Raw genomic sequence first — 25,813 nt, forward strand, 5'->3', positions numbered from 1 at the left:
AGGTGGCGCCCAAGGAGCGTTTCAGCTAGACATATATGATAAATATGTTTTATGTTTCACACAAGAAGAAGAGACCTATTTCTGTGTGTGTGTGTGTGTGTGTGTGATTACATAGGAAGGCATGAGACGCTGACATATCAGCCAGACGTGCTTGCCGAATTTCTGAAGACACACTTTAAAGGAAATTCACAACATTCTTTACACCCCAAAGAGCCAATTAAGTGCATGTGATAAACGGTGGAAGCAGCCCAGAGACACAGCAGAGCTCATTAGAAACCAGCGTGTTGGGCTTGTTGGGTTGTATTTCTTTACGCATGCCACTGACTTATACGACGGACCAGAGAGCTATTAACTATGTGATATTTCTTTGGCACACATGTTTGAGCCATTTTTTGTTTCTCATTTCAGGAAGAAGTATGAATTAGCAACCTGGAGGAGGAACTGTTACTGAGCACTGGATCACAGAGGAGTACAGATGATCATTTTATACCATTATTTATAGTTTAATATCTTCGACTGGGACACGGGACACAAGGCTGCTGGAATGTTAAACATCTATCTATCTATCTATCTATCTATCTATCTATCTATCTATCTATCTATCTATCTATCTATCTATCTATCTATCTATCTATCTATCTATCTATCTATCTATCTATCTGTCTATCTGTCTGTCAGTCTTGCCCACCTGTTTATCTATCTATCTATCTAACCCCTGAAGCACAAGGAGAAAACTCCACACACACACACACACACATGCACACACAGAAACAAAATTAGCCTGAAATGAGTAAAGAATAAGACAGAAACTAACAGAAAGATTTGATTATATTTATCGTTCCACTCGCTAAGATGCCATTTTTTTTTCCTTTTTCTAAAGTCTTCTTGTGCGTGTCTACAGTTTCAGAAGCAGAAAAGTCTCTGTCTATGTGTATCTCTTCACCAGCAGGTAAAGGTGTAATAGATAAGACTCTGATGTTCTCCGAATCAAAATGTTGTTCCACTAGCATAAGCAGTAAGGATTAACCTGTTCAATTTTTCATTTTTGCTACCAGGAAGTTAGCTTTGTCCAAAACTTCTTAATGCAGCACTACATTTGAATTACCTCAGAAGTGAGAACTCGGAATTACATCATTTTTGACTTCTGTATATCCAAGCTACAAAGCTATGAAGAAACATGGATGCCGGTGTGTTCATTTTTGAAAACCACAAGCTAACTGTACTGGTGTAAAAGGTGTGAAAAAGAAAACGGTGAACGTGTAAAAGGTGCTGCTGTCTTTACTGTTCATGCTGTGAGCAGCCATGTTGATTTGACATCACTTGTTGAAATCCGAGTTCTCGTATAGAAAATTCAGAGATTTGGTTTTCAGTCAGAGGTCAGAAATGACAACCTAAATTGACCACAATGCTCAACATGAGTTGTCAACATAAAAGGCAACAGGGAGAAAAAAAAATCCATTTTTTTTTAAACTTTTGTGTCATCAGAGCAGTCATCCTTGGAAAATTTCATTTATAGCGACCCACACAGCTTCATACGTTTGGCTTTAACTCCCACATAGTAAATTGCTACAGTGAGCTGGACACGCAGCTTTGAATTTGGAGACTGTTTATAGGAAACATTCCTGCTTCTCACTGTAACTCAGCTGGAGAGATACCTAAGTGCTCTCTTAAGGAAATCTGGCTCTTGAACTGTCTTCAATACAGAAAGGGACATTTCAAAGCCCCTAGATGCTATGCAGGAGGGAAGCCTTTCTGTCATTCAGGGCACCAATGATCATTCTTCCCATGATCACACCCACTTCACATGTCATTTCCTGCATTTTGTAGAAAAAAACTCTCAAAAAAACAAACAAAACAAAACAAAACAAAATAATCCAACAAACTGGGGCTATACCCAGCATCCTTCCATTTCGTCGTTTCCCCCCTTATCCTTCTCCAGCTTTAATCAGGAGGGTAGAAATAACCGATCTGACCCACCCATCATCAGGCCGAATAATCCAGTGAACACTCAAGTGCTGAACGCTCATCCAGGATTAGAGCAATGCCTTCTTATGAATGTTTGGCGCATGTTCTGGAGCGCCTCCAGGACTCCGCAAGAGCAAAATATTCCCCAAAACAGCTCTTACGTGCCATGAAAAAACTCCATGTCTGCTGTGTAAAAGCCTTTGCTCAGGGATTTTCATGATTGTTAAGCAGCACTAATGCCCTCTTGCCAACACAAAGTGTTGAAACTGTTTGTTTTTTTTTATTTTACATCTAATTTAAAGGAATTTCCAGTTCATTACACTTCACGAGATGTAAACTTGGTGAGAATGCTATCATAATCATACTCATTGAATTCCGACGATAATTGCATGCCGCTGAGTTAAGCCGATCGAATCGTTATTCAGATCTGACCTATTTTTTCCAGAAATGTGAGACAGTTTGATGTTCTACAGATTGTTAAACCCAAGTCCATTGATTTTTCATGGCGAATGTTTGTGTTAGCATCCCACCCACAGACACATCAAGGGAATTCTAGGAATTCCTCCATGCTGGACTTGCCAGCGCACACAGCAGACATGCTCATTCAGCACTGCCATCGGCGCCTTTAAACCATTAGAGAGGCTTCAGTCACACACTTAGATGCAACTTGACTTCTTGGTAGAAGTGATTTTCGTTTTAGGTGCATGACCTTTAGGTTTGACCTAAGAACCTGATGCTAGATTCACACATGAAGTCTTCAGTCGCTGTACTATGAAGTCACCCGTGAGCATTATTACAACTGGTTGCTATAGTAATGCCACATTGTTTAACAGTGGGTCAGTTTCTAGAGGGAGACTTGTGTTTGTGTATAAAATCCAGCGGTGTTTATTACCTGCATCAAAAAGTTTTTGCTGAAGGAGAAGCATTGCACGCTCTACTGTCTCTTGCTGTACCGAGTTGCTCACTTTATTGCGTCACTGGACACACACACATCTAGCTCCCAACTGTTGCTCTTAGCTTTGTCACTGAGAGTCTCTGTATGTGTGAATGTAACATTAGAGATGGATTCTGTCTTATTTGTAGTATTTTGTGAGTTTATTATATACTTTAAGTCTTGTGCTGTTCTTGTGTTAAGTCTGTGACATTAAATTTCCCTTTGGCATTTAACAAAGTACTCTACTTTAATCTAATATACAATACTTTACCCTACTCTAATCTAATCTATACTACTCTAATCTGATGTACAATACTTTACCCTAATCTACTCTTCTTTACTCTACTCTAATCTAATCTATACCCTAATCTGCTGTATTCAACTCTAATCTACTTTACTTTACTCTAATTTAATCTACTCTAATCTACACTATTCTACTTTACTCTAAGGCAGGAGTCGGCAAGTTTATTTGCCCTCGGGCCATTTTTTTTCTGTCAATAGATAACCAGCCAGAAAATATATGGATTAATGGCCATTAAATATATGACCTATGGATTAATGAAATTAAATTTAAATAGAGGGAGTCCAGTACTGGTATCTTGTGAGCATCCAAATTCAGTAAATAAATACACATATGCACACACAATCTGCAACGTTGTTTACTATTTCATTTTTGAGTGAGGCAAGATTTGAGATGGAGTTAACTGATTTGCAAGCGTCCTTGCAGGTCAGCTCTGCGCTCCGAGGCACAGAGTCTGTGTGCGCATTCTGGCTTGCGTGCTCTGAAGATTATGATACAATCAAGAAGCTCGCTTTCTATGTGCTCACAATGTTTCCTTCTACTAAAATGTGCGAGTCAACTTTCTCGTCAAGGAATGCAATAAAAACGCATGAGAGAAACCGACTGACATAAAAACCTGCAGAATTCCCTGCGCATCAAAGTAACATCTGTAACACTAGGCATCACACTGAGTAGTCATTTACCTTCCTATCAGGATATTTCTGTTACTCAAGCAGTATTTTACTTTGTTGGTTATTTTCATTTTGAGCCACGTCATCTTTTTCTCAAATGAGTTATAGATAAGCTTCATTCTGTTTATAATAAAGAAATTGTGCAAAATATGTGTGCTAAGCTTTTGTATCAGCTCTGTTACCACTGAGAGGCCGAGACAGAGAGGACAGAAAGGAGCTGTGCAGAGTGGCTTGCGTGTCTGAATGAATGTGTGTCAAAGTAAGACTCAGATATTAAATCGCATATAATAAACATTTATAGGTAGAGATTCCCAGCTTTGCATGTATGTTATCAATGTGACTCACAGCCATGTCATTTAAACAGTCAATTTTCAAAATCATCTGGTGGGCCAGAAATTATTGGCTGGGGGCCAGAATTTTCCCGGGGGGCCAGATGTTGCTGACCCCTGCTCTAAGGTACTCTAATCTTCTCTACTCTAATCAACTTGACTGTCCTTTAATCTAATCTAATTTACTCTAAAATAATAATTGTAACTGCACACTCCCTAAAAACATCCCTATTCTCCCTATTCTTAATCATGCTTCAGGCCTTAAAATATGTCGTGAGCTCCAGCTTTTAAGATAATGATTCACATGCACTGGTCCATGTGGAGCCACGTTTTAGCTCCTTACAAACGTATTTTAGGAAATTACAGTCACTAGCTTCTGGACAACATGTGTCCTGTTTATTTATTTATCTATTTTTTTTGCAATGCAACAGACCTGATTTTCTTTTACACACTCGCTCATTAGTGTATAATAGCAAACAGACTGCCTTCCTTACCCAGAAGCTCTTTTAATTAAAGACTCTTTTTCTCTTGATAAACTATTTGCCCCCAAGCAAAGCAGCAGAGTGCAAATTAGTGTGTCTCTGGCATTTTATGACTTCTTTCCCCCCTGTAGCAGGTTTCCTTTAAGATCTTTTGGTGTTGACCTACTTGATCTTCTTAAACTCATCCTGTTACATCCAACCTGTTTCTCTCATCTGGTCCTTTCACTGCTCACTTTTCACATTTGCAGATGGAAAAAAAAACTTATTCGAGGTCAATAAAAAGTCTACATTATTCGCATATAAACAGGTGAAAAAAAGTCTTTCCTGGCAGGTAGAAAGTGGTGGGGAACAAACCAACAAGCAAGGAAAGCTGTTTTAGCTTCATTAAAATTTTCGGCCATTCTGTAACAAACTGGCTTTTAATCCATCTTTTAATACACAGTCTTTTCTACTCTATTAATCCATTTTCATCCTGCTCATTGCAAAGAAAAAAAAGGCATTATGTGAGGGGAAAAATTTCTTAAATATAGTCAAATTTAATTGTTATTGTTATATATAAGCAAATCTAAGATTATTAAACCTATTTCTAGTTTTTTTTTCAAGCTTGAAATAGTTACATTCTGATCATTTTGCAATTTTATTTTTAGAAAGAAGTAAAATTAAAAAAAGAAAAAAAAAACTTAGATCTGACTATCGTCAACATATTTTGTCTCTATAAGATGACAATCAAAACACATGTTACAATAACCATTTCCAAGCCCCTTTTTTGTCTAATTTGTTGCTGTTGTTTTTCATTTTGCTGCTGTAGTTATTTTTGTTATTGCTCCTGTTGTATGTGTTGTAGCTGTTGTTTTTGTTGCTACTGCTCTTGTTGTCATTGTTTATGTTGGTACTGCTCTTGTAGTTGTTCTTATTGTTGTTGTAATTATTGTTGTTGCTGCTGTTGTATTTGTTGTATCTGTTGTTATTATTATTACTGCTGTTGTATTTGTTGCTGTTATTGTTGTGGTTGTTGTTGTTGTTGTTCCTGCTGATGATATTGTTATTATTGTTGTGGCTATTTTATTTTCACTGCATTTTCATACACCTGGAGTCTATCCCAGGAGACTCGCGGCATAAGGTGGTGGACACCCTGGACGGTGTTCCAACCCATCGCAGGACACACACACACACACACACACACGTGTGCTCTGTTTCTAATACATTCATATATTCAAGATATTTTCTTATCCAGAATCCAAATGCAATGAAAACTAGCCTTCTAGCTAAATCCCAACCCCGTTGATCACCTGTGAGGTGCCATGCCTCAAATTTGCTTTATGTTAAGTGAATCATAATACATAACTGTTGGTATTGCAGTTGGTTCTTTTAAAGGAAGCAGTTAAATTTGTTCATCTCAATTTCAGTGACACTGAAATTTCAGTCCAGCCAAAAAAAAAAAAACTTCTTCAGAAATCTTTCTGTCCTAAAGTCTCATACTGAACTAGTCTAAAATAACTATCAATGTTAAATATTTTAATGTAAATGTGTGCCTGGCTGTTGATGCATTCCTCTGGCAGACTTGTCTCACTGAGTGTGGGTTGAGTAACAGACCAGCACAGCCTATAGTATCTGAATCGAACAAACGCACGGCTCTGCACTCAATTAGAGAAAACCGGAGCTGCCTTTCAGCACACACTACATGAGAGGGGAATTTGGTCTGGACTGGAACATGAATAATGGTTTTTTGCTGCTCACTGACATGATGTGAAGCTCCTGTGTGTGATTCAGTAAGCTGTTTGTCTGCTTGGCCTCATCACTGATAGATCAGAGACGGAAGCGTGTTAATTTAGGATCATCACTATCGCAACTGCATTCAAACACGGAACAACAATATCTTCTCAAACTATTGAAACTGGCAGAGAGAGAGAGAGAGAGAGAGAGAGAGAGAGAGAGACAGAGAGAGAGAGAGAGAGAGAGAGAGAGTCGTTATGCCTCCACTCATTGTGGAGTTAAAAGAAATCACAGCTAAAATTTCTTAAACAAAATCACAGCTGAAATCAAATTATTCAGCATTAACACTTTTGAAAAATCCATCTAGCATACCATTTGTTTGTTTGTTTTTTTGGGAAGCAAAGAGATAAGACCTGTGATAAACCCCTTACTCTGAGACTGCACACATCTGAAACACCTCCAGTCTCAAACATAGCTATCTTCTCCTTCATCACATAGCTGATACTGTACGTAATATTTAAGATTGGTAGCCTCTGGGAAGATTCCTAGAACATAGGAAGATTCTTATACTCACTGTAGTGATGAAGAACAGATGCTTCTCCCTGAAAAATGTCTTAGCAATCCAGACGGATAGTTTCGGAGTTCTTTAGAGGAAAAAACCCCGATGGAGTTCTTGTATTTTCTTGTTTCTTGCAGTTGCCGTTCCACAGACGTGTCTTTGTGGTAACTTACAGCCAGATGATGAAGATGTGACAGTTTTAACTTCTACAGAGGATTCTTCCTCCGAGTGCTTCCAAGGTGAATTTTCAATATACGAATATATATACACACACATATACAGGGTTAAACCCCACTGCTGACATCATTAGGAAAGCATCATCATTGAGTCACAGGAAAACAAGCCATGCTAGATATGCAATTAGAGGATGAACACACACACACACACACACATGCACATACACACACACACACACACACAGATGCACATACACACGCATCACACACACACACACACACACAGATGCACATACACACATCACACACACACACACACACATTACTCTGCCTCCACACACACACACAATCATATATTGTGTTTTTTAATGACATAGTAGTAAACATAAAAAAACTAATAATGTAATAAACATTCAAGACATGTTCACACACACACAAACTATTCTGCTTCAATACACACACATACATACACACACACACACACACACTATTCTGCCTCAATACACACACACACACACACACATATATATATATATATTGTGTTGTTTTTTATTTTTTTGTAATCATATAGTAGTAAACATAAAAAGTTAATAATGTAACATTCAAGACATGTTCACATACACACACACACACACACTATTCTGCCTCAATACAAGCACACACTTACACACACTTTTAAATCTTATAGTAATAAACAAAAAAAACATAAATAACATTCATTTACTAAGATGACTTTTTTCTCTTTTAAATATTTTGTCTTTTTCCTATTTTTAAAACAAACAAAGATTGCACACAAATGCACACACACACACACACACAAATGCACACACACACACACACACACACAAATGCACACACACACACAGACACACACACACAATTTTACACACAAATGCACTTTTCCAGTGTAAGTTGTATCTAATGATGTGTCAAATGCAATCTCTTTAATTCAGTAACTGATCTCTTACTTACCCAAATAAAAATATTAAATAGTGAATAATAAAAAATATTTTTAGATGCTTTTTACTTATTTGAAGCTTGACATTTTCCTATTGTACGTTAATCATGATATTTTGCTAAGATGCCTAAGATACAGACAGACAGACACACACACACACACACATGTGTTTTTTACACATGCCAGCTCCACCACATCACCTCCAGTGCTCCAGTGTGAACCCCTGCGGCTTAGACTTGATATTCTACACGACAAATGACTGTTATTACGTGGGCTTGAATACTACACACAACTATTTCAGGGACATTAATATTATCATTTAAAGCCAAATATAAAAACAGGCCGATGAGACAGCGCTTAGTACTTCTGTTTTGTCTGTTGGAGACGTGAAACAGTTGTGCTGCCATGCTGGGAATTAAGAGACAAGCCCACGTGGGAAAGATTTTTTTTTTTTTACTAAGCAGCAGTAAAAGAGCTGGGGGGCTGTGTTACATTCGAAGAAAGAGTGCACTCTGGTTCCTAGTTGAAATTGGCTTCTTACTTGTCTTGTCTGGCCTGGAGTTTGCGCTATGTTTAGCTGTGGACGATGCCGGTGGTTTGGGCTCTACGCTCAGCTGCAGCTCTGGTGCACAGAAGCGCCCACCTTTACCGTGACCGTACTGTCCTTCTGCGTGTGCGTCTCCTGGAGTAACCATTGTTTTGGCCACTTTTAAACATAGGAAAAAAAAAATAAAAAAATAAAAGGACTGAAGCTAAAAATATGCTTTTGCTTCAAAATATCACTGACAAAAAAAAAAAAATCAGTGGTTCAGTATATACAGTATTACAAACATAAACTGGTCATTTTTTATTTATACTCCAAAAATGTAAATGATTAGAATCACTTACATAGGTTCTGTATTAAATTACTTCACGGAATATATATTTAAATTTTAAGATGATTGAAACTGAACCGATCAGAAAAGAAGAGAATCAGGAGCTTGCTGTGGTGCCTTCTGTTTCCTTCCTTCATTCTTTCCCAAAGCTGAAAGCCAGATAGAATTAAAATGAAAAGTCCTCAGGGATTTTTACAATTCCAAATTCCAGGTAAACAGAATCCTGCGTTATCTTGTTTGACATTTCACACTGCTCATACTGTACCTGATAAACAATTAACAAATAATCCTGTTATTCATAATCAATCATTTTTACACTGTACAGAGGAACGAAACACAAAAGAGAGCCTCATCCTCACCTCATGGATGACACCAGAGAGCATGATTATAAATACCACCCTTACTACAGCTGTATTGTCAAGTGGAGTTGTGTAACGAGGACAAAACAAAACAAATTGTGTTGCTGTAACTCATTAAAAAAATAAAATAAAAAAAAAAAACACTCAGCTTTTCAAGAATTTCCCTAATGGGATCAATAAAGTATATCTATCTATCCATATACGGAACCAACGCATGCATTAGAATGAAATACACTGAATTAGAGTTACTGTGTTCCATAGTCATGTTGTTACTGCCATGGAGCAGTGAAGATGATAAATGATGTGCAGAATGAGACACAGGAACAAGAAAGGATTTTCAGATCAACTTTTACAGGCTTTTAATAAATATTTAAATAATAAGTATTTTAATAAACAATTTAATAGAACAGCACAAATATATAGACGTATGGACAAAATTGTTGGTAAACTTCCATTTAGTAAAGAAAAACCCACAATGGTCACTGAAATAACTTGAAACTGATAATAATAAGTAATAATATATTACAAATGTATTGAAATTTGACTAATGAAAACCAGACATTGCTTTTCGATTGTGATTCAACAGAAGAATTTTAAAAAACAAACTAATGAAACTGGCCTGGACAAAAATGATGGTAAAATTAAATTAATATTTTGCTGGACAACCTTGAGGCAATCACTGCAGTCACAATGCAGTCTCACTGAGACTTCTGCACCTGTCCACAGGTATTTTGGCTTGAAAAGCTTGAAGAATATTCAAGTCAGCTTCCAGAAGTGGTTGTCCCAAGTTCAAGTCCCAGGACCACCAAGCTGCCTCTGTTGGGCCCTTGAGCAAGACCCTGAAACTGCTGAGTTGTATAAAATGAGATAAAATGTATGTTTGTTTCTAAATGAGACCGAATATCTTCTTCTTCTTCTTCTTCTTCTTCTTCTTCTTCTCAAACACATTTAAATATGCAGTTCCATCACCTGACAATAGCAACTGTAGGTTAATTTTCTGTAGCGCTTCTCCAGTCTATCTAGTTTTAATGTGAAGCCTCTTTGTTATCAACTGCTCAAGTATGGAGTGCAAAACTGTTTCTAGCAATTACAGTCCTACGGTTATTCATGGAAGGGCTTAAATGCGAAGGGTTCTCTCAGTGTTTGGAATTTGTTAACATATTTGATGCACTTCCAAGATTTGAGTAGAGAGCTCCAAGAGGGAAATGTTTCTCTAATATTTGTATCTTATGTCTGAAAGCAATTGATTGGCAAGCAATAATGGGTATATTTCTAGTTTTCTATTAGTCAGTACAGAAAATTGGCATGGATATAAGATAATATGTTTCTGGTGCCCACGAGCCAGCGACTCTCTCAGTGTGAGCTCAGAGCTGCTTGAGCTCAGTGCTGTGTGGTCCTCATGCAGTGCCAAGCATTCTCCACCTCTGCTTTCACATCAGCTCTCCCTTTAGCTTGGAGCTGCCCATCTCTAAAAACTTCCTACTTTGATCTGAAGTTTTGACGACTTCTTTTGCTTCCTGGCATCCGTTTCCTACTATAAAAAAAGAGATGATTTTGCAGTCTTGCTTCGTGATGATTTTGCAGTCTTGCTGTAAATAAATTCACCTGGCAAAAGTGCATGGATTTTGCAGCCAAGGCATATACAGTGCTCTACACTCACCTGTTTGTTTTACAGATGAAGACCTGAGAGCGATTTTGACCTGCAGGTCATTTGAATGTCTGAGACCTTTTTTCCTACTCGGTGGTAAATGACTGCGGTTTCTCTAGTGCGCAGGTATTTTTCTACTCATACCAGTCGTCGTACCTCAAACACGTTGTGCCTCTTTGAAGGGCTTAAAAAAGAAGATGGATGGCATGAGGTCAGCCTGGTGCCTGGCCTCACATATTCCGCTTCTCAGTTGTCCAACAGAAACGCTGGACACTCTGCACTCGTCCCTATAAATCATCCAGTTACAGGAAAATTGTGTGTGTGTGTTGTGGGTTTGCTTTGGCTTCCAACATATGACACCCAACTTAAGCTTTCTTTAGGGATAATCTGGCACTATTCGCACCCTCTTGTTTTTTGTTTTTTTTCTGTTTTAACACTTAATTGAACACCATCGCTCACAACATTGCAAATGTGTGTGCAGGTTACCATGGCGATCTGTAGGTGTAAGGAGTTTTGGTTGGTGGCATTCAGGAGTGTTGTAAGCTATTCCGTCAGACACAAAGCAGACCCGGCTCGCGTTTATGCGATTACATAATCATGTTGAAAGACTGAGTGAGTGACAGAATATATGAAGAGAACGTTAATCAGAGGCGTGAGAGACGTTTGCAGTGCTGTGTGGTGAGTTACCTCCGGTTGGGTTGTTTACAAGAGACAGATTCTATAAATTAAAAAGTAAGGAAGATATCTGGGTAGAAGTTGTCTGTGTGTGTGTGTGTGTCAGTATTAGCAGGGAGGGGTCATGGAGACCACCTGGTGTGGGCCTATTGGATGTGACTCCCCTCAGGCTGGCCAGCAGCTGTGTGTTGTTCCAGTTTCCTTTTCTCCAGATTAATGTTAGACTCCATGTTACTGAGGTTCCCTTGTTCAGTCGGCGCTGAGGCGCTGGGTGGGTCTACTCCCTCTGCCAATCTATGAGTATGACAGGGAAACTACAGCAATAATAAAAACATATTGACCTAGTTCTGGAGAGGAAGCACAGAAACAACTCTCTTGGACACCACATCCAGGATCATGCTTCATGCAAGCATGCTGAATGCACTCCATGTCGTGTTTTCACATGCATTTTATCTAGCCATGATTTATTATTATTATTAATATTATTATTATTATTAATATTATTATGAATCATTTCCTGATGTAGGAGCAGAGAATTGTACCAGATTATTCTTAGAGCTACATGTGTAACTCTAAACGAAATCATGAGAGATAAAGAGCGTCCATGTCCGAGTGAATGAGGACAGACATGAAGTTTGTTAGCTAAAGTCGGTGACTCTCATCAAAGCCGTACAAACGGCTAAGCGAAGATGCAATCTGTTCTTTATTTAAAGAATCCTGCCTTTATTAAGGAATCATAAAAGCTGAGTTGTACTGTAAAAAAAACGCTTCCACATGTGTGCATAGTTTGTTGGGAAGACTGAGAGTTGAGCTTGACAGATATGGAAAAGATTTGAGCGAATATACAATAAGGCTCTTTTAAGCAGACTGTTTGAAGCCTAGAATTAATTCTGGTTTTGCTAATCGAATTAAAACCCGAGATGTTCCTAATTATTCCTTGCCCACTTCAAAGAGGAAGTTGTCACTTCATATGTGTTTAAATCCCTGTGAAATGCAAATTACAGTGTAGTGGGAGAAAAAAAAGAAACTTTTTTTGGACGAGTTACTGCTCGGTGTGTGGCACAATGCGGGATCACTTTATTTCTTAAAGTTATATTTATTTTAAGATCTGTTCATAATTACTTTGTATTTATGCATTGTTCATGCATATGAGCAGATTTTTCTCAAATTCTCTTTCCTCTACACGGCATGATTTAGTGGATTCTCTGCTCTTTGCAGGTAAATTTCTAATTTCTAGAGCACTTAATGCCTGCTACACAGGGCTGACACTGGAGACTCCTTCCATAAATGTTTGTTAAATATCTCCTTTCAGAAAGCTTCAGTATTATACTAATCAACATTTCCATCATTACATTATGTGGCGCATCCTCTAAATACGTCCATGTAAACGAGCTGTTACTATAGAAACTAATCCCATTTCCTGAGATCTGATTTCTAGTAAGCGGTCACAATTTATAGAAAATGAATCACCACATTCTGACAACTGGGAATTCGACATACGTAAGTGATAACACATGATAGACCTGCAGTTATATGAAACAGGTGGTGTGATAGGATGCAACACACAAGCAGAGTGCTGCGCTCGTCCAAAGTGTATTTTTAGTAAATATATAACTGGATCTGGAGTATGTTATTCCACTTATACTACAGCAATTTGCCAAATATTATAATGTTTCATTTATTAATCTAGTAATTTTGCACATTTTAATAGTTTAAGGTTTAATTTATTGAAAAAATTAGTTCCCATTCTCGCTTATGCTATAGCCATATAATTTCTTACTGTTACAGTCAATCTAATTTCTTACTGTAACAGCCTCTTTCTGTTTTCTCTCTTGTTTTGTTTCACTTGACTGGATGTCTCTCTCTCTCTCTCTCTCTCTCTCTCTCTCGCTCTCTCACAGAGAAACCGGAAACTTCTCTGTTCTGAAGCTGATAAACTTCACATGGCGCTGTTCCTGCTGTTATGAGGCACTTACAAATTGCATAACCACATGAACAGAGTATATAACATATACTTTGTTTCATCAACACTTTTAAAAGTTTCTTTATTATCAGTCTTATTAGATGTGGAAAATGTGCTGTGAAGGTCCCTGGGTGTGAGCTGTTACTCCAAAAAGAAACAATACCACATTTTGAACTAGCGCATTAATATGAATTTATGCTAATTATGTTATTATCTTCATGTCCTCCATGTTACAGCCCAGATTAGCAAACCATGCAGACCATCTGACCAATCAGATTCAAGAATTCCATCCTGCTGTACTAATTTGTTCCATTTTTGAACTGTGTCTATACATTTAAACTTGTCAGGTTCCAGCTGATGTGATTCATTAAGTAAACAGTCTATGTTTAATCTTCTTTTGGTGACTCGAATACGTCTATATTCCATTTCATGGATACCGCAGTAATCCCTCAGACTAATTTGAATAACTTTCAAATATGTGTGTGTGTGTGTTTTTTTTTAAATGTTCGTAGTTTATTGCTGATTCCTGGTATCCTATATCCCTCCTGAGCCAGTGGATTTAAGAGAAACCTTACAGTTGATCCTTCTCTGTCAAGTCTCATAGCACTTTTGGAAAAGTGTGTAATTCTGGACACAGTGTGAGAGTTCTGCTCTATATTTAGTGTATTCTTCAATTTTGGAGACTGTTGAAATGACAGGTTCAACTTTTGATGATTTTACTTTGCATGCAGAGCAAGAAATGACTAAAATCTTTGTACAGATGTGATAACCTGCAGACATCATTATCATCATTGATAGAGACGATCTGGGTCTGTATCTGTTTAGTGCTTCAAAGATCTGTGCTTGTGTTTGGAGTGGGCGTGGCCTATACAGAACAAGCTTTAAAAAAGATTTCTATTATCTGCCCATCCGATTTCTGTGCTGTGTATCCTACACAGGTAACCTGGAGTCTAACCAAAAGGACTCGGGTCACAAGGTGGTTGACATCCTGGATGGGTTGCCAGTCCATTGCAGGGAACAATCACACACACCCACACACACAAACAGACACACACACTATAGACAATTTAGAGAAAGCAATCAGTCTATGCATATTTTTGGGCTTGGGGAGGAAACCAGAGTATCTGGAGGAAACCCCCATCCCTGTATTATTATTATTATTATTATTATTATTATTATTATTATTATTATTATTATTATTATACGAATGCTACGACAATTGCCCAGGAAAAAAACACTGTGAAAAATCCCTCATATTCAGATATGTATTCACGTCTGTTTAGAACGCATTAACTGTTCAATAATAACATATCCATATTCGGTTCCATCTCTAATAGAGATAAAGGGAAATGAATCTTAAATTAAGTTGCGGTTTAACCTCTGCTATTAGTAGTTATGTGTGGCTTTGGAGCATGAGTCCAAAAGAAGCTTTTTCATGTTTAGCCAGACTTTTGGCTCCAGCAGCTTCAAATTGTACATTTCATTGGGTTTCTCTCTCTCTCTCTCTCTGTCTCATATAGCAAGAAGCTAATTTAAATCTCAGCACCATAAAACAGTGGCTTTACAAGCAACTTTACATGTTGTTTTTTTGTAAAAGAAACTGATTCCTTCTCTAACGCTGGAAAGGCTCCTCATGTTGCTCTAGTCCTCTCTCTTTCTTTTTTTTTTAAGTCTGATTTCCCTGGTAAAACTGATGCGTCGCTTGGCCCACTGTGTGTTGTACTGTTGTATGGTGCTGTGTTCTTTGCCACTCTCCTATTCCCTTTTCAGAGCAGCACAGCTTTCTTAGTGGCCCCTTAAGTCCCAATTTTGACTGGAAAACTCTGTGTGTGCCTGGCGCCTTCCTCTGTGGCCCAGCTCCTGCTTGGCTGTCCCCTGAAGAGTGGAACAAAGAGGCTGGAATTACAGCACGCTGCCGGAGCCTAATCTCCTAGGACACCTCCATGCATGGAAACTAGTGTACACTAGTGCAAGAAAAACAGCACCTTACACTGTAAAACACGACAAACTCTAATAACCAAGTTTGTGTCTTAATTCCATTGAGTTTGGCTTCGTTTTTAATTCTTAAAAAGTGTGTGATGACTTCTTAAGCTTTAAAGCAAGTTGTATGGTGATATGCAGTTATCTGTTTGATACCGAGACCTTTTAATATTACATGTTGTTTTAATTGAATTATTTATTATTGCTTGTAAAAGCACACTCTGTAATTGATTGATGTTGTATATTATTTTAATTTCAACCTCATAAAATGTTTCGATCCTGAGCATTTTTTATTTTTTTTCATTTTCTCAAAGAAAACAAACATGTACCATACCACCAATGTCATAACTGTACAAGCTTAGATTACTCTTCAAAGCACTCTATGTGTACAATATAATTAAAAGAGACATGAATCAGATTATTATGAAGACTTGTTTAAGGGAAAAAAGTGTGATGGAATCTAAACATTTCAGTCTTTCTGTAAGAATAGCCTTATTGGTTTCCAACTCTTGTTAAAAGTGGGTAATTTATCCTTTAATATAAATCTCAGTTCTTTCAGGTGCAACATGTTTCCCAGTTCCCTAGCCCACATCTCAAAAGTGGTGACAGCATCTGCTTTCCACATCTGTAAAATAAGTCTTTATACAGAATGAGTTGATCCTGAGCATTTTCCTAAATTACCCATCACCCAACCCCTACAACATGTCACATGATCACGACATTCATGCCCCAGTCACCATCATTTGTGTCCTGGTATTTCAGTGTTTCTTTGTCTAGCTTTACTTTATTGTTTTTTTGTGAATAAAAGTTTGCACTTGTCTCAGTCATACATCATTCTATGACCACTTTTTCTTTTCTTTTTCTTATTTCTATTCGTTTCAAACTTTAGATTATTTATATGCACAATCTAGTAGAAGTGGCCAGGTTTTTATTTCACTGAAAGTTGTTTGCTCTATAGGATAACGTGACAAATAAAAATCTTTTTTTGAATCTTTTAATTTTTTATGAATAAAAAGTAATTTTGTATCTTGAAATCTCTAACTGGTTTCAAATGGATTTGAGGGTGTTTGTGTTTAGGTGCATGATTAACTGTATTTGATTGTATGTATGTGCCTGGGTGGGTGTGTGTATATGTAAAAACATGCAATGTAACACACAGATACACTGATCAGGCATAATATTATGACCACCTGTCTAATATTGTGTTGTTCACCCTTTTGCTGCCAAAACAGCCCTGACCCACCGAGACATGGACTCCACTAGATCCCTGAAGGTGTGCTGTGGTATCTGGCACCAAGAAGTTAGCTGCAGATCCTTCAAGCTCTGTAAGTTGCGAGGTGGGCCCTCCATGGATTGGACTTGTCCAGCGTATCCCACAGATGCTCGATTGGATTGAGATGTGGGGAATTTGGAGGCTAAGTCAACACCTCAAACTCGTTGTTGTGCTCATCAAACCATTCCTGAACCATTTTTGCTTTGTGGCATGGCGCATTATCCTGCTGAAAGAGGCCACAGCCATCATCTGCAACAATGCTTAGGTAGGTGGTACGTGTCAAAGTAACATCCACATGGATGGCAGAACCCAAGGTTTCCCAACAGAACCCAAAGCATGACACTGCCTCTGCCAGCTTGCCTTTCCTTCCATAGTGCATCCTGGTGCCTTGTGCTCCCCAGGTAAGTGACACACACACACCCAGCCATTCACGTGATTTAAAAGAAAATGTGATTCATCAGACCAGGCCACCTTCTTCCATTGCTCCGTGGTCCAGTTTTGATGCTCAAGTGCCCATTGTTGGCAAAAGGGGTCAGCATGGGCACCCTGACAGATCTGCAGCTATGCAGCCCCATAGACAACAAACTGTGATGCACTGTGTGTTCTGACACCTTTCTATCAGAACCAGCATTAACTTCTTCAGCAATCTGAGCAACAGTAGCTCATCTGTTGAATCAAACCACATGGGCCAGCCTTCACTCCCCACGTGCATCAGTGAGCCTTTGGCCGCCCATGGCCCTGTCGCCGGTTCACCACTGTTCCTTCCTTGACTTTTGATAGATACTTACCACTGCAAACTAGGAACACCCCACAAGAGCTGCAGTTTTGGAGATGCTCTGATCCAGTGGTCTAGCCATCACAATTTGGCCCTTGTCAAACTCACTCAAATCCTTACGCTTGCCCATTTTTCCTGCTTCTAACACAACAACTTTGAGGACAAAATGTTCACTTGCTGCCTAATATATCCCACCCACTAACAGGTGCCATGATGAGGAGATAATCAGTGCTGCCAGTGCTCATAATGTTATGCCTGATCAGTGTGTACTCAAACAGGTATTAATATTGGGTGTGTGTTCGAGTATATTTAAGTGTGTGTGTTTTGTGTGTGTTTGAGTATATGTGTGTGTTTCATTGCATGTTTGCGTGTATGTGTTTGGTTCAGTATATGTGTGTGTGTGTTTGACTGTGTGCGTGTTTGAGTGTGTGTTGTCTTTGAGTATATGTGTTTGTGTTTGAGTGTGTGTTTTTTGTGTGTGTGTGTGTTTGAGCATATGTGTGTGTTTGAGTATTTGTATGTGTGTGTGTGTGTGTGTCGCAGGTTGTCACTCAACATCAACATATTTTCCAGGCACAAACTTTATCTTGTGCCCCAAAAAATTCCCAGTATTGAATTCATGCATAAAATGTTAAGCTTTCAGACTCATCTAACCACCGCAAGTGTGAGTTTAACATTTAACACTTTGTATCAACCACACAGCAAACTATTTCTATGTTTTTTTTTAAATGTTATATACTTAACTAAAATATAACTATTAATATCCTTATTCTGAAAATGTAATATAAGCAGAATGTCTCGAAAAAAAAGACATGACAAAAACAAAACTCAGGAATCAGGATCTGCCGAATGAGTTACATTTAAAATTAATCAACATCAAGTTGCTATGCAGGACAACACTGTCTGATTTACACCGATGGTGACGTCGATGTAATGCTAATGGCAATTTGTGCAGATGTTATTACAGTGTAGCTGGGGGCATGCAGACAGTGGTAAGGGTGTGGTCATCAGTGTGTGTAACAGACGTTATTAATGCTGGCGCAGTGTATGTGTGTGTGTGTGTGAGCAAGAATGAGAGAGAATCTTTTCACCGTATCTGGTGCTTGTCTGATGAGTTTTAGATGATGCGTAAAGAAAAGAGGGGATTCCCTAAGGGCCAGACAGGCTGTATTGGATAATACCATAATGACAGAGTAAACTCTCCATGAAGCCAAGAGAACACCACAAATGCCAAGCCCAGACCAGCCGCTATCTGCACGTATGTGTTTGTGTGTGTTGTGGCTGATGTTTCACAGCTCGTCGTGTTTTTCACCGCGGTGTGTTTCCACAGTAAGGCAGCATGCCCCCTCACTGACGCACACAAACTCCTTCCTCCTGGCTTGAGCACTCTGATTACTCTTTCACTGCACTGCTGGAGGAGGACTTTCTCTACCGTAAATGTCAACCCTGCTGAAATCCTGTGGAGTAGATGATTCACACACCCAAATTTAACCACCGACTCCTAAAACGTACTGCAAGATAAGTTTAAATTTAGTTCTGTGCTCCACTTTTATCTGCGGCTCTGATTTTCTCCTCGCTGGCTTGTTTGACAAGGCAGAATGGTAGACATTAAGGTGTCTCAGCGTCCAGATGAATGCAGATTAGAGAGAAGAAGCAGGATGTGCCAAGTCAGGAAGCCAGTCTCCCTGGCTCCTTTAATGGAGTAACAGTATAACATCAAAATTTTACATCTTAAAATTTACAGCATATGTTTAAAACAAAATCAAATAAAAAATCACTGGATTTTTATTTTTTTAAACATACGCTGTAAAAAAAAGGTTTTCCATCATCCAAAATCTAAACATGTATAAATTTCTATAATTAGTTATCTTATAAATTTTCATTCTTGTAATAATACATATTCACTATATTTTTACTTGCTAGATTTTTTTTGCAGTAGTTCACAATATTCTGTTTTCATGCTGTATATTTTCATGCAGTAGTCAGTGATTAGCTGGGTTTTAAAATAAAATCCAAAGATGTTTGTTAGCATGTTGTGTGTTAATTTGCCAACAATGAGACCATGTATTTGTCACACAACACCAGGAATAGAGACCAGAGCAGCAGGTGAGTCAGGAGAATGTGTCTTTTAGCATTAGCTGTGTATCTAGTCATAATACTAGCCGTTGACTCTGGTGCGTGAGGGGTTTAAATAGGAACCGGGTAATTGGGTGCAGGTGATGTGGTTAGTATTCCGGTGATTGGAGGTGTGGTAGTGTGGCTGAGGTAGGCATGCCCGTGACAGTATTGTTGTGATTAAAGTGACAGGTTTGAAAAATCCTTCCCATGGAATAAAGAAAGCGCTTGAACGGAGAGCAAGCTAAAATATGCTGTGGTACCTCACTCTGGTCTCCTGATTCTAATCTACCATCTCTATTTAAAAGAATTAAAAGCTAAATAATTTTGGTGGCATCTTTTACCCCATAAAACAGTTTTAAGAAAATTAAAGCTCATTTATGTTCCTGGTTCCTGGTTATGACCTGGTAGACGGTGCTGTCCGCGTCAACCTCGGGCGGCGGCAACACTTCGGGCTCTGTGGAAGGAGGGAGAACAGGGTTAGTGTAAGGTTTCAGGAGAGAAACGTGAAAGGTCGGTGAGATGCGGTAGTGATCTGGGAGGTTGAGCTCGTAGTTCACTTCATTGATCGCTCTTCGGATGGTGAAGGGACCTATGTAGCGGGGGCTGAGCTTTTTACTGGGGAGTTTGAGGTGGATGTGCCGTGTGGAGAGCCAGACTTGGTCGCCCGGATGGTACAGGGGTGTGTCCCTTCGGTGGGTGTCTGCCTGGCTTTTCTGGCGGTGTACCGCGCGGCGCAGGTGGACGTGAGCTGACTCCCAGACCCTCTCACTCTCCCTGAACCAGTGGTCGACTGCTGGTACCTGATGGTTCTCCCGACCACGGGAACAGAGGTGGCTGGTAACCGAGTATGCATTGGAAGGGCGTAAGACCGGTGGCTTCCTGGCGCAGCGAGTTTTAGGCATACTCGGCCCAAGGGAGGTATTGGCTCCAATTGTGCTGGTGTAACTGGTTTAACTCAGACCGCTGTTACAATCTGCGTTGTGTTATCCTCAATGAACTGAACTGGTTTGTTGCTGATCTGGAGAGTTATTGTCACAGCTGCACGGAATAAACAGAATACCCGCAATTCCTTTACCTCCTCTCGGCGCACTCAAATGTGGTCTCTTTGAACATTACAATAACATTCAATTGAAAAAACAATATGATACAATACTCAAATTATCTGAACAAATGAAAATACATCAGGTACTTATCCAGTCAATTTAGCCTCTCAGATCATAACATGAGCAAATTAAAAATGTATTAAATTAAATTAGAAATAAGGGAATTTGACAATATAAAACAACACCTAGGAAAATAAAATATTCATGAACCATACCTGCACAGAATAAACAGAATACAGCATTGGGTTCTGTGCATTTGTTCTCCCGCAATTCCTTTACCTGCACAAATTGGAAACCAATAAATTAACTAGCCAGAGCTAGCACTTTTCTGGGAGCACACTCATAGGCTAACACTGCTGTTTTCAGTAATAAACTACTAAAAAGTATCCATCCGTGTCCGAAAAGCTTTCTAACCTATACCGAACACTTAACAGTAATATTTTTTATATATCATACACTTAATCCAACTTTTATAACTTTTAAACACTTTAAGAAATCAGCGCCGCTATTAGCTTACCTCCTCTCACCGCACTCAAACGCGGTCTGAGGAAGCAGCGCGGGCTGACCGCAAATGACGTCACCGCATATTAAACATGAAACTACTGCTATACCACAACTAATATAGTTCAAACCAAATTTAAAAATTAACGGACACAAAATAATGTAAAATAAACATACAGATAGGAGGGATTTTAGTGGAATACATTAATTTATAATATTAATTATACATTAAGAATATTAACATCTGCTACATTCTCCCCTCCTGAATTTCACAAAAATCCTGATCATATGACATACTCAACCCAATTAGAACCAGACTTTCAGTGAATCTCATTCGCAGTTCAACATATTAAGTTACCTACTTTTCAGGTTAAGAAAAACCCAAGGTTGATCAAGTCTTAGACATTCTTATAACAGCATGCTGCCTTGTACAACATACAATAATCTGGTCTGTATCACGCACTGTGAAATTCACATCATTTATATTCCTTTTCACAATACACTCACAAAACCAAATCTTTTCTCAAAACAAAGAAAGAAATGACCCTGACCTTTTTGCTCGGGGTAACCCTACACCTTGAACATGGAATGGTTTCTGTGCCAGTGATTCAATTAAACGGCTAACTTTCTTAACTACCCTTCCCGCACGTGTCCCAACACCCTGAATGTCAGCTGGAACCTGTGCTTGTGTATTAGCGTTACTGCTGGCGTTCAAAGTTTCTGTTTGCACATCAGGGTTGCCAAAAGAAGATTCAACCTCTATAGCAGCAGCTTGGTCGGTACAACCCAAGACATTCACACCTTCACTCTGATTTAAGTCACCAGCATTTCCTCGACCCTGGACTGAATGCTTAGGTTCTGGATCATAATCGATTTCGATGCACCACCTTCAAATTTCCTTCATCATCAATCAGTTTGTATATGTTTGTCTGAACGTTCCGGTCCTTTACGGTGTAGACAGTAGGGTCCCACTTATCAGCAAGCTTTCTCTTCCCTCTCTCACTCTTGTTTGCAATAAGCACTCGATCACCAATATTCAAACATGTTCCCTTTACTCTCTCGTTATATCCCTTGGCCTGCTTTCCTTGTTCCACTGCAGTGTGTTTTTGAGCAATGCTTGTGGCTTCATGAAGGTAAGACATAAGTGTCTTCACATAACCACCATGGTCGCGTAACACCTGCCCAAACATGATGTCGACGGGAAGCCTTGGAATGCGGCCAAACATGAGTTGGAATGGAGCATATCCAGTGGTCTCGTGTACTGTGGCATTATAAGCAAACGTCAGGGTCTGTATCTGCTCAGGCCACTTGTGCTTTTCCTTGAGGGGTAATGAACGAAGCATGTTGCCCAGAGTTCGATTGAATCGTTCAATTCCACCATTTCCCATTGGGTGGTACGCTGTGGTGTGTGACTTCTCAATGCCCGCCAATCTGAACAATTCGGCTATTATTGCACTTTCAAAGTTTGCTCCTTGGTCAGTATGGATGCGCATTGGGAAGCCATAAACGCAACTTTTTGGCAATTTGTTTAGCTGTCTGATTTGCACATGGAAAGGCATGAGCAAGCTTTGTGAAGTGATCTGTCACAACCAGTACATCAGCAGACCGCTGTTTGCTGTCTTCAGCACTCCAAAAATCTAAACACACTAACTCCATAGGGGCAGTAGTCTTAATGCTCTCAAGAGGGGCACATGCAGATGGTTCTGGTGTCTTACCCAATATACATCGCTGACAACACTTAACGTACTCTCTCACATCCTGCTCCATTTTTGGCCAGAAAAAGCATTGTCTAGCTAAGTGAAGAGTTCTGGATTGTCCCTGATGACCAGCCATGTCATGTACACCATTCAGAGCCTTAGTCTTGAGACTTGAGGGCAGTACAAGTTGGAAACGCTTATGGTTGCTTAATTGATCCTTAGAGCTACGACACACTACTCCATCTAGAATCTTCAACCGATCCCACTGCTTGAGAAAAACCAAAGCTCTTGCACCCATCCTAGTCCTCTCTCGCCTTGATGGTAATTTCCTTTGACTCAGGTAAGGTATGATCTGTGAGATTTCTGGATCTGATTCTTGCTTCTGTCTAATCTCCTCAAGAGGAATCATAGTCGGGCGTGGGAGTGTTTTGAATAGATTGGACCGCTTGAACAGCTCTTACCGCAGTTGCAGCCTCCCACTGATTATGAAGTGTTAATTGAGTGCCGACTACCATGTGGTCGCAAGGCACCATAGGGTTTGACTGAGGTGACACTGAGGCTGTTCACTTTCAAACGGAAAGTGTCCTGAATCCCACTTTCACTGACACCTTTAGCCTCAGTGAGTAGACTGCCATAATGCTCCATGATAAGTCTGTTGCCGACTGTTTTTGTGAAAGGGTCACGACTCAAAGCGTCCGCTACAGTGTTCTTCCTCCCGGTAATATGTTTCAGATCGAAAGTGTATGCCGCAAGCTTAGACACCCAGCGCTGCTCACAAGCGTCAAGCTTAGCCTTTGTCAGAAGATCTGTAAGCGGGTTATTGTCTGTCCATACAGTGAAGGTATGGCCCTTCAGCCAGTGACTAAATTTTTCACACACACTCCATTTTAGAGCTAAAAACTCAAGCTTGTGTGCTGGGTATCTCCTTTGAGAAGTACTTAGCGTCTTGCTTGCAAAAGCGATTGGGCGAGCTTTACCCTTGCCTGCCGGTACTTGTGACAACACAGCTCCCAGCCCATCTAGGGAAGCGTCGATCGACAGGATTAAAGGAAGTGAAAAGTCTGGACGTACTAAGATGACACTATGCAATAATTTCTCTTTCAGTTTAGAAAGTGCTTCATCACACTCTGAAGTCCAATCAGTAGGCTTGAGCTTTCTGTATGTCCCTGCCCTAACATTGATTCCAGCTTTGGCTCTTCTCTTCTGTCCAGCTGTTAGAGAAAAAAGCGGTTTGGCTACAGAAGAGCAATTTGGTATAAAGTGCTGGTAGTACAGAACCATGCCCAGCACAGACTTGATTCTCCGTACAGATGGAGTAAGCCCATCCTCTTCCATGAGATCAGCCTTTGACAACTTAGCGATTGCTTCCACCTTTGAAGGGTCTACAGAGACTCCATTTTCATCAACAATATGGCCCAGAAATCTAACAGATGTTTGCATCAAATGACACTTCTTTGGGCTTAACTTGAGATTATGCAGCCTCACTCATTGGAATACTACCTCTAACCGCTCCAAAGCTGCATTTTCATTTGGTGCAAACACTAATAGGTCATCTAAATAACAGAGCAAACTGCTGAAATTTAGGTCTCCAAAGATACTTAGCATCATCCGCATGAAACATGCTGGACTATTACACAGACCTTGGGGCATCCGGATGTACTCATAGAGTCCTGCTGGGGTTGTAAACGTGGTGTACTTCTAATCTTCTTCAGCCATGGGGATATTATAGAATCCAGATGTTAGATCCATAGTACTGAAGAGAGTATTCCCTCCTAAACCAACAAGACAGTCAGACTGGTGTGGCAGTGGGTGTGCATCCTTAAGAGTCCTGGCATTCAACCATCAAAAATCCGTACAAATTCTTAAGCTGCCATCCTTTTTCCATGCCAAAACCAGACGTGATGCGTATTCACTCACTGATTTCTGAATTATGCCCTGCTCTTCCATCTCTGACAAAACTTGCCATAATATTTGGTAGTGAGCGGGTGGTACCCTCCGATGTGGTGAACAAAGCCCTTGACCTTCCCACAATCTAGAGCATGTTTTGAAAATACGTCATTGTAATTCTCAAGTAACTGAACAAGCTTTTCCCTTGCTGTATCACTGACAGAACTCAAGTCGATGTCAACATCACTGAGACCCACAGTCTTTAATCTCTGTTCAAGATCGGATGTAGTACAGGGTTGAGAACTTTGCTCAGACACAAGCACCTGAGTGTGATTGAAATTCTGCAGCAGCTCAAAATCTTCTACAGCAAGGCACAGGAACACATCTGCCAGCTTACGATTTCTTTTGAGGGTGACAGGCTTGTCAGAAAGGTTGGTAACTTTTAAGGGAACCCAGCAATCTCCCCACAAAGGTGTAACGACACGGCCAACGAGAATGTCCCGCAGCATGGACTTGGAGAAAGTAGCCTCTACAACTACAGCACTCCCTGGTGACATAGGAGCATTACTGGGTAGCCTTCCCCAGACAAGGTGTTCTTGTTTTGCCATAAGAGTGACTGAACGTTGGAGTTTAACGGTTCCTACCTTCTCTGGTAAACTTTCACCTCTCCAGCGGCATGTATTTGCCATAAGGTCCAAGAACTGTTCACAGGGTGATGCCAACTTTCTGCAGAGTCAATCGCTACAGACCTCCAAACTTCATGTGGCCTTCAGATTAGCTCAAGAACAGTGCGCAGAGAGCTTCATGGAATGGGTTTCCATGGCTGAGCAGCTGCATCCAAGCCATACATCACCAAGTGCAATGCAAAGCG

At 39.7% G+C, this 25,813-nt stretch overlaps 1 long non-coding RNA gene across 1 annotated transcript; it reads left to right on the plus strand.

Annotated features, from left to right (window-relative positions):
* Positions 1 to 6,975: 6,975 nt before the first annotated feature.
* LOC131364506 (uncharacterized) lies at positions 6,976 to 16,435 on the plus strand. Its single transcript, XR_009206483.1, has 3 exons — positions 6,976 to 7,193; positions 10,049 to 10,196; positions 13,547 to 16,435. It is a non-coding gene; the product is annotated as an uncharacterized LOC131364506 (long non-coding RNA).
* Positions 16,436 to 25,813: the final 9,378 nt, after the last annotated feature.

This window comes from Hemibagrus wyckioides, linkage group LG14 (assembly GCF_019097595.1).
Source record: "Hemibagrus wyckioides isolate EC202008001 linkage group LG14, SWU_Hwy_1.0, whole genome shotgun sequence".
NCBI lineage: Eukaryota > Metazoa > Chordata > Actinopteri > Siluriformes > Bagridae > Hemibagrus > Hemibagrus wyckioides.